The 10,644-nt window shown below is 45.0% G+C and overlaps 1 non-coding gene across 1 annotated transcript; it reads right to left on the reverse strand.

Moving 5' to 3' along the window:
• Positions 1-10,198: 10,198 nt before the first annotated feature.
• LOC114811613 lies at positions 10,199-10,306 on the reverse strand. The gene has a single exon (XR_003759309.1). It is a non-coding gene; the product is annotated as a U6 spliceosomal RNA (small nuclear RNA).
• Positions 10,307-10,644: the final 338 nt, after the last annotated feature.

Genomic DNA, 10,644 nt, shown 5'->3' on the forward strand with positions numbered 1-10,644 from the left:
GTCATTAATGATTAGCTAGAATCAATTTTGTGTGATCAATGGGATTTCTCTTTGTGGCGGCCAGCTCTCTGACAATGAAAAAAACAACAGTGGGGCCTAGCACAAACGACACAGGTCTGGGAATCACAGAATCTGGATTCTAATCCTGGCTCTGTCACCAGCCTGCCGTGGGACCTTGGGTAAGGCACTTGACTTCTCCATGCTTCAGTTTCCCCATCAGTTTCCTTTTTTCCGTCCTACTTAAACTATGAGCCTCATGTAAGACAGGGGCTGTACTCAGCCCGATCACCTTGATTCTCCCCCAGCACTCGGGGTTGCACCTGGAGAGTTTCCAGTATTCGACCATCTCGACTATGGGAGGGAGAGTCAAGCAGAGGTATATAAAGAAGCAGCATGGCCTAATGGCGAGAGCACGGACTTGGGAGTCAGAGGTTCTCCTCTTACCTCTCTGGCCGGTCATTCTCGGTCTCCTTCGCTGGCGCCTCCTCCCCCTCTCATCCTTTAACTGTTGGAGTTCCTCAAGGGTCAGTTCTTGGCCCTCTTCTGTTCTCCATTTACACTCACTCTCTCGGTGAACTCCTTCGGTCTCACGGCTTTGACTACCATCTCTACGCAGATGACACGCAGATCTACATCTCCGCCCCTGTCCTCTCCCCCTCCCTTCAGGCTCTCATCTCCTCCTGCCTCCGGGACATCTCCACCTGGATGTCGGCCCACCACCTAAAACTCAACATGAGCAAGACTGAGCTCCTCATCTTCCCCCCCAAACCCGGTCCTCTCCCAGACTTCTCTATCACCGTCGATGGCACGACCATCCTTCCCGTCTCTCAGGCCCGCAATCTCGGTGTCATCCTCGACTCGTCTCTCTCGTTCACCCCACGCATCCTATCCATTACCGAGACCTGCCGGTTTCACCTATACGATATCGCCAAGATCCGCCCTTTCCTCTCCACCCAAACGGCTACCTTACTGCTACGGGCTCTCGTTATATCCCGGCTAGACTACTGTGTCAGAGAGAAGCCTTCTCTCTGACCTCCCTTCCTCCTCTCTCACCCCGCTCCAGTCTATTCTTCACTCCGCTGCCCGGCTCATCTTCCTGCAGAAACGATCTGGGCATGTCACTCCCCTTCTTAAACAACTGCAGTGGTTGCCTATCAACCTCCGCTCCAAACAAAAACTCCTCACTCTAGGCTTCAAGGCTCTCCATCACCTTGCCCCTTCCTACTTCTCCTCCCTTCTCTCTTTCTACCGCCCACCCCGCACGCTCCGCTTCTCCGCCGCCCACCTCCTCACCGTCCCTCGGTCTCGCCTATCCCGCCATCGACCCCCAGGTCACGTCCTCCCGCGGTCCCGGAACGCCCTCCCTCCTCACCTCCGCCAAACTGATTCTCTTTCCCTCTTCAAAACCCTACTTAAAACTCACCTCCTCCAAGAGGCCTTCCCAGACTGAGCTCCTCTTCTCCCTCTACTCCCTCTGCCACCCCCGCTTTACCTCTCCGCAGCTAAACCCTCTTTTTCCCCTTTTCCCTCTGCTCCTCCACCTCTCCCTTCCCATCCCCACAGCACTGTACTCGTCCGCTCAACTGTATATATTTCCATTGCCCTATTTATTTTGTTAATGAATTGTACATCGCCTTGATTCTATTTAGTTGCCATTGTTTTTACGAGATGTTCTTCCCCTTGACGTTGTTTAGTGCCATTGTTCTCGTCTGTCCGTCTCCCCCGATTAGACTGTAAGCCCGTCAAACGGCAGAGACTGTCTCTATCTGTTGCCGACTTGTTCATCCCAAGCGCTTAGTACAGTGCTCTGCACATAGTAAGCGCTCAATAAATACTATTGAATGAATGAATGAATGAATGGTTGTGGATTCTAATCCTGACCCTGCCACTTGTCCGCTATGTGACCTTGGGCAAGTCACTTCACTTCTCTGGCCCTCAGTTCCTTCATCGGCGAAAGGGGGATTGAGACTGTGAGCCCCAAGTGAGACAACATGATAACCTTGTATCTCCCCCAACACTCAGAACAGTGCTTGGCACAGAGTAAACACTTAACAAATAACATTATTATTATATCCATTCCACTCCTCGCTTGATCAGTGGCTAGAGAGTGGAAGGCAATCTGCTACAAGTCAAAACTCACCTACGCTGGGCAGCAGAGGCATGGGAGAGTCGAGAGCAGAGACTCAAGTTTACTGAGCAGAAGGGGGCAATGGTAAACCATTTCCAGATTTTGACCAAGAAAACTCTATGGATCTGCTACCAGAACAATTGCAGATGGAGAGTGGGGTGTTCTAGAAAAGATGTGTCCATGACAACGATATGGGTCAGAGATGGCTCAACAGCATAAGACAAGACTTGACACAGAGTAAATCCTGAACAAATAAATAGAAATCAGTAATAGTATTCATTATGCTCTTAATGTGTGCAAAGAATGCATTGAGGCATTGGAAAGAATTCACAGGTGGGAATAGCCATGATCTCTGATCTCTGTACCACAATTATTACTATTATTAATATTGTCACTAATAATAATAATGAACACTGTGGTACTAATTGGACATCTTAAAGCTCATTCCCTCATCTATCTCAAATACTGAGCTCAAAACAAGTTAAATAATTATCTTAATCCATTTCCAGTCTACTAAAAAGAAAATATTCGATCATGTCCCCCTATGACTATGTCAAACCCCCGCATCCAGCACATGCATCCTGGCCCTACCCACCCTTAGAGGTAGCTCATTCTGGAGACCATATTCCTCTTTGGTCCTGACCCTTTTCTCCTCTTGGGAGACACTTCCAATGACTGAGGTTCGCCACTGCTATTCAGAGAGGGACAAAGCCTTCCTAAATGGGGACAAACTCTCTTAGAGGTCCTCTGATGGGGTGGGACACTTTGCTCTACAAAACATTATGCCGGCAAAATCCTTCACAGTTATATGACAACACCATATTTTTTAATGGCTAATGATTGACCTCTCTGGAGTTGGAATTACTAGGTCACATGATCTAGTGGTCAGGGGAAATGTATCACTGGGGAAGAGGGACTTTCCAAGAGAAAGGAACCCAGGCTGACTGTGGGAGAGTGATGTTTCCTCCCAAACCAAAGAGTGGGTGGGCGAACTTGGAGCTGACCCCCCCGTAGCAAGGGCGACCCCAGGCTGGGCTGCCGCTCTCCCCCAACACTTAGAACAGTGCTTGGCACAGAGTAAGCCCTTAACAAATACCAGTATTACTATATCCATTCCATTCCTAGCTTGATTCCTAGCACTTGACAAATACCATTAGTACTATATCCATTCAATTCCTAGCTTGTAAGCTTTGGTTACAAAAAGAAGCCACCTCTTGTTTGACCATTCCCATGGAAACACAACAATTAACATTTAATTAAGCACTTAACAAATACCATTATTACTATATCCATTCCATTCCTAGCTTGATCACCATTCTTCGGTGAAGGAAGCCACTTGATCAGTGGCTAGAGATCAAGTCCTTGGAGGGCTCTTGCTGCCTGGGATCCCCACTGCCCTGAGGGAGGGAAGGAAGAGGGAACTCACAGAGAGCTGCTGAGGTAACCGCCACTACCTCCAGGCCGGGTGATTGGGTGAGCGACCGGAGATGTGCCCACATGTGTGGGGAAGGTCCCCGTGGCCAGGGAATGCGCCTTTTTTTGTTGTATTGTACTCTCCCAAATGCTTAGTACAGTGCTCTGCACACAGTAAGCACTCACTAAATACAACTGAATGAATGGGGAGTCATTTTCTCTCCCTTCTTATGAAAGAGGCACAAACCAAAGTAGTAAGCACCTTTGAGAAACTTCATGTTTGCTTACTTTGAATTTAAAAATAAAAAATAAATCCCTGAGGGCCAGAGGCAGCACTACCCAAGGTCCATCTCCTTATTCAACAGACCAAAGCAGGGAAAGCACGCATGCATTCATTCATTCAGTTGTATTTATTGCAACTCTTCTTCTCTCTTCTCACCTTCCCTTCTTTCTCCCTTATTCCTACTGCTTCCACGGCCCAACCCTTCCCCACCCACCTGCCTCCTTGGAGATGTACCTGAGTCAATCCAAACTTTTGCAGGTGGTTGCCCAGAGAAGCACTTTTGAGAGAAAAAGGTCAGCCTTCTCAGAAAGTTCCTAACAAAACAACAAACTGGAGTGGCTGCACCTGACTGCTTTCATAAATGGGGAGAGAGAAGACCCTCCCAGCTTTATTTCCTGTAGGTTTTGCTGCTCTCCACAAAAATAGGAATGGCTATAAATCATCACTTTCACGTGCATTCCAAGATATCCCAGGAGATGGTTCTGATGGGTTACTTTCCATCAGATATTCAGTCCTCACGCCTGAGTTATATAAGCTCATGGTTTTCAGAGTGGATGGGTTTCATTAAGCCTTTAAGTTAGCTGACTTGCACTTTGGAATTTGCATTCTGCTTTGAATTTTAGCTTCCTTTGATTCCAGTGAAATGGGGAGAACTCAAAGAGATCCAGTCAGTGTAATTCAGCTTCGTTGCTTATTGTTTATACACTGGTATGATCTCTCAGTGTTTGTGAGGTTCCATTACCAAAACTGTACTCTGAAATACAAACCAAGGCCCATGCAGGGAAGGCACAAAGTTTCTTTTGAAATTCCATGAAAAAATGTGAGCTGATATTGTGCAACTTTCATTCTTGTCAAAATTGCTCCTTAACTCCAGCTGCTTCAAACTGAGGAGAAGGGATCAGGTTAATTGCCCCCAGCTGAATTTTTCCCAACTCCAATCATCACCTCCTTTGGCGGGAAAAGGAGTCCAGGGCAACGCTCTTAAGCAGAAGGATTTTAGCAGTCAGACTGGTTTCCAGCCAGATTCATTTGCAATCATGGCCAAATAGCATGTGAGGCTTTACATTTGGCTGCAAACAGGACATTCCGGAGTGGAAGAAAGAGAAGTAAAGAGAGGTGAATAGGGAAGTGGAAATGCACTAGATTCTTCCTTATAGTGCGTTATTACTACTCATTATGGGCAAAATGCTTTTGGGGAGTCGGTAATATTCTTCCAACAATTCCTCTCTATCTGGAAAGAAAGCCAAGTCAGAATCCGTGGTTGTGCTCACGCATGTGGTGACATTCAAAGCACATGGGCTAGATTGTGAGTTTTCCTTAACATGGAGCTCTCTGTGCAATCAGAGAACTGTGTAATCATAAACAGAAAATCCCATTCAGTACAGGATTTGCACCTAAAAGGAGTTAGGAATATGAGAAATATCTAACTCATGAACTGACACACCCATCTGAGCTGGACATGCTCAACAGCCAAAACAAGTTTTTTGTTTGTTTTGGGTTTTTTTTTAAATAGAATTTCTTAAGCACTTACTATGTGTCATACACTCTTCTAAGTTCTGGTGTAGGTACAAGTTAATTAGGTTGGATGTAGTCCCTGTCCCACATGAGGCTTTCAGGGAAAACAGGTATTGAATCCCCATTTTACAGTTGAGGAAACTGAGGAACAGAGAAATGAAGTGACTTGTCTAAGATCACACAGCAAGCAATTGGCAGAGCCAGGAGTTCAATGTGGGCAGGGAATGTGTCTGTTGTTGTATTGCACTCTATCAAGTACTTAGTAGAGTACTTCATGCCCAGTAAGTGCTCAATATATATGATTGAATGAAGCTTTGGTTACAAAAAGGAGCCACCACCTGTTCGACCATTCCCACGGAAACACAACAAGACCAAAATGTCTTAGGATAACATGACAGTTTTTCCATAAGCATAACCACCTACAACCTCATCCAGACTTATTCATGATAACAATAATAATAATCGTATTTGTTAAGGGCTTACTATGTGCCAAGCACTGTACTAAGCACTGGGGTAGATTCCAGAAAATCGGATTAGGCAAAGTTCCTGTCCCTAATGCGACCCACCATCTAATTAGGAGGGAGGACAGGTATTGATTCCCTGTTTTACAGATGAGGGAACTGAGGCACAGAGAAGTTAAGTGACTTATCTACAGCCACACAGCAGAAACATGGCAGAAATGGGATTAGAACCCAGTTCATCTGACTCCAGGCCCATGTTCTCTCCACCAGACAACATTGCTTCTAATGCCTTCTAGTTGTACAAGAACACAGAATGTCTAGCTGAGTTAAGCAAATGATCTGGTTGATTTTCATTCATTCATTCAATCATATTTATTGAGCACTTACTGTGTGCAGAGCACTGTACTAAGTGCTTGGGAAATACAATTCAAAAACAAATAGAGACAATCTCTGCCCACAAAGGGCTGACAGTCTAGAATAGGGGAGACAGACATCAACACAAGTAAACAGGCATCAGTAGCATCTTTATAAATACATAGAATTAGAGATATGTACACATCATTAATAAAAATAGAATTTTGAATATGTACATATTTACACAAGTGCTGTGGAAGGGAGAGGAATAGAGGCAAGGGAGTGAGTTGGGACGCTGGGGAGGGGAAGGGGGAACAGAGGAAAAAGGAGGCTTAGTCCAGGAAGGCCTCCTGGAGGAGGCAAGCTCTCAGTAAGGCTTTGAAGGGGGGAAGAGAGCTAGTTTGGCAGATGTGAGGAGGGAGGGCATTCCAGGTCAGTGGTAGAAGTGGGCCAGGGGTCGACGGAGGGACAGGTGAGAACGAGGCCCAGTGAGGAGGTGAGCGGCAGAGGAGCCGTGTGTGCGGGCTGGGCTGGAGAAGGAGACAAGGGAGGTGAGGTAGGAGGGGGCAAGGGGATGGAGAGCTCTGAAGCCAAGAGTGAGGAGTTTTTGCTTCATGCGAAGGTCGATAGGCAACCACTGGAGATTTTTGAGGAGGGGAGTGACATGCCCAGAGTCTTTCTGTAGAAAGATAATCTGGAGAGCAGAGTGAAGTATAGACCGAAGCAGGGAGAGGCAGGAGATTGGGAGGTCAGAAAGGAGGCTGATGCAGTAATACAGGCAGATTAGGATGAGTGATTATACTAGCAGGGTAGAGGTTTGGATGGAGAGGAAAGGGTCGATCTTGGTGATGCTGTGAAGTTGAGACCGGCAGGTTTTGGTGACGGATTATATATGTGAGGTGAATGAGAGATCGGAGTCAAAGATGATACCAAGTCTGTGGGCTTGTGAGACAGGAAGGATGGTTGTTCCATCCACAGTGATGGGAAAGTCAGGGAGAGGACAGGGTTTGGGAGGGAAGATAAAGAGTTCAGTCTTGGATATGGTGAGTGTTAGGTGGAGGGAGGGCATCCAGGAGGAGATGTCCCGAAGGCAGAAGGAGACGCGAGCCTGCAAAGGAGAGAGAAAAGGGGAGAACATGTAGATTTGGGTATCATCTGCATAGACATGGGATTAGATGGGATTAGGACCACATTGGTCATTACAAAGCAGGTGAGAAACTTTGTGATTGTCTCCGTTTTTTTCTGGACACAATATCAATAACCTGTGTGGGGAAAAAAAGACCATTTCAATGGGATTCTGGGTCCTGATGGGTCCTATCCTAATGTAATATGATGTGATGTTCGTGGCTCAGTGCAAAGAGAATGGACTTGGGAGTCAGAGGACGTGGGTTCTAATCCCGGCTCTGTGACTTGTTCATTCATTCATTCATTCATTCATTCATTCAATCGTATTTATTGAGCGCTTCCTGTGTGCAGAGCACTGTACTAAGCGCTTGGAAAGTACAATTCAGCAACAAATAGAGACAGTACCTACCCAACAATGGGCTCACAGTCTAGAAGGGGGAGATAGACAACAAAACAAAACAGATAGGCATCAATATAAATACAAAGAATTATAAATATATACACATCATTAGTCTTCTGTGTGACCTTGGGCAAGCCACTTAACTTCTCTGTGCCTCAGTTACCTCACCTGTAAAATGGGGATTAAGACTGTGAGCTCCACATCGGCCAAGCTGATTACCTTGTATTTACCCCAGTGCTTAGAACAGTGCTTGGCATAAAAAATACCATAATTATTTTTATGATTTTTGATGTTTCTGCCCAAAGATATAATAAGGACTAATGATGCTATGGGTAGCACAGAGATAAACAGGGCCACCACTTTTTTGTCATCTCTGACTAGTTTTTGTCATTTTTGCAACTACCTGGTTGGGGAAATCCTTTTGCTTCATCTCTTCACGGTATTTCGTATAACCATCAATTAAGAAAAACACAAAAAATAGATTGGAAAATGTCATGGGTTGAGAAGATCTGGGTGTTGGAAAGCACTGACATTTCACTTACAACTTCTAGATTTCCATTTTAGAATCAGTCTCCTCCACTGTTCCCACACACTTTGCCTTAAATAATAATACTGTCTCCCGAGATTTTTCCATTTCCCTCAAAACTTCAGTAACAAACAGTGATAGACTTTCAGTCCATATGGTTGTCATGGCCGTGCCATTCGTTGAATCCAAGTCTGTCAGGATGTTGCATTTAGTTCTCGCATAATACGTATTTCATTATATATTTTGGATAGGATGCTTTAGGAGAATGAGAGAATTTTTTTTATACACCATATGGCCGTCTGAAAAATAATGTAACACAACATCATAAGCAACAGTTGCTGGATGCACACAATATCGGTCAAGGAGTGCACATTCTAACGCAATTTCTCCTTGGGTTGTGGTTTTTGAAGGACACAACTACCGTGTTCGAGACAAACTGTAATTTCTCTGTGGACAGGGATCACTTCTACCAACTCTGTTGCAGTGTACTTTCCCAAACGCTTAGTACAGTGCTCTGCATACAGTAAGCACTCAATAAATACCATTAATTGTTAACTTATTTATTCTATCCCGTCGCCTCTGAATGTCGCTGCACATGTCTGAAGAAGGAAGAACAAACTGCAGCTTCCTGGTTAATAGATGCAGACACTTGGAAAAGGTCCAGATCTGGGGAGAAAAAAAAATCACATTCTCATCCCATCAGTCAGGAAATCGCACATTTTTTGAACAAGTGATTTGCCTATTCATTCATTCAACAGTATTTATTGAGTGCTTACTATGTGCAGAGCACTGTACTAAGAGCTTGGAATGTACAATTCGGCGCAATACTCCACCAGGGACAACACTTTTCATGAACGCTTCACTAGATTGTAAACTCCGTGCAGGCAGGAATCATGTGTTCCAACTATATTTTATTTTTTAATGGTATTTGTTAAGTGCCAGACACTGTATTAAGTGCTGGATTAGATAGAAGATAATCAGGTTGGACTCAGTCTGTGTTCCAAATAGGGCTCACAGTCTTAATCCCCATTGTACAGACCAGGGAAATGAGGCCCAGAGAAGTGAAGTGACTTGCCCAAGGTAACCTATCAGACAATGGTAGAGCCGGGTTTAGAATCCAGGTCCTGTGACTCCCAGACCCATGTTCCTTCCAAAAGGTGACACTGCTGATATTGTACTCTCCCAAGAGTTTAGTAGAGTGCTCTGAACACAGTAAACACTTAATAAATACCACTGATAGATTGATTGACAAAGTAGCTAATGGGCTCAGCTTGCACAGTGGTAGGGTACAGTATTCAGGAAACCAAAGCCAATGGGAGGAGCTTCACCAAGATCCGAGATTCACAAGACATAGTCACCCCTCACTCCAACCACAGGGCAAGAATCCCCAGGCTCCCTCACATACCAGAATTATGCCAGGAAGTCCCACCCAACATTCATTATGGCTTAATGAAAAGAGCAAGGGCTTGAGAGTCACAGGTCGTGGGTTCTAATCCCAGCTCTGCCACTTGACAGCTGTGTGCCTTTGGGCAACTCACTTAACTTCTCTGCATCTCAGTTCCCTAATCTGTAAAATGAGGATTAAAACTGTGAGCCCCACTTGAGATAACCTTATTACCTTGTATCCACCCCAGCACTTAGAACAGTGCTTGGCAAATGGTGCTTAACAAATACCATTATTATTATTATTACTCAACTATTCTTAGTAATAATAATAATGTTGGTATTTGTTAAGCGCTTACTATGTGTAGAGCACTGTTCTAAGTGCTGGGATAGATACAGGGTAATCAGGTTGTTCATTCATTCATTCATTCAATAGTATTTATTGAGCGCTTACTATGTGCAGAGCACTGTACTAAGCACTTGGAATGAACAAGTCGGCAACAGATAGAGACAGTCCCTGCCGTTTGACGGGCTTACAGTCTAATCGGGGGAGATGGACAGACAAGAACAATGGCAATAAATAGAGTCAAGGGGAAGAACATCTCGTAAAAATAATATGGAACGCTTCACGAATTTGCGTGTCATCCTTGCGCAGGGGCCATGCTAATCTTCTCTGTATCATTCCAATTTTAGTGTATGTGCTGTTGAGTTGTCCCACGTGAGGCTCACAATCTTCATCCGCATTTTACAGATGAGGTAACTGAGGCAGAGAAGTTAAGTTACTCACCCACAGTCACACAGCTGACAAGGGGAGGAGCCGGAATTCGAACCCATGACCTCTGACTCCTAAGCCCATGCTCTTTAAACTGACCCACGCTGCTTCTACGGGCAGAAGAACGCTCTGGGCAATGGCTTGCGGTTTAGTATGGAGAATTGGCATCCTATAGAAGGTCCACGGTGTTATCTCAAACTGAACTCCAAACCCCACCACAGTTTCTGAGCACTAATATTCATTGATTCATTCATTTATTCATTAAATCATTTATTCAGTTGTAT

The sequence above is a fragment of the Ornithorhynchus anatinus genome, chromosome 4 (genome assembly GCF_004115215.2).
Source record: "Ornithorhynchus anatinus isolate Pmale09 chromosome 4, mOrnAna1.pri.v4, whole genome shotgun sequence".
Taxonomy (NCBI): Eukaryota; Metazoa; Chordata; class Mammalia; order Monotremata; family Ornithorhynchidae; genus Ornithorhynchus; species Ornithorhynchus anatinus.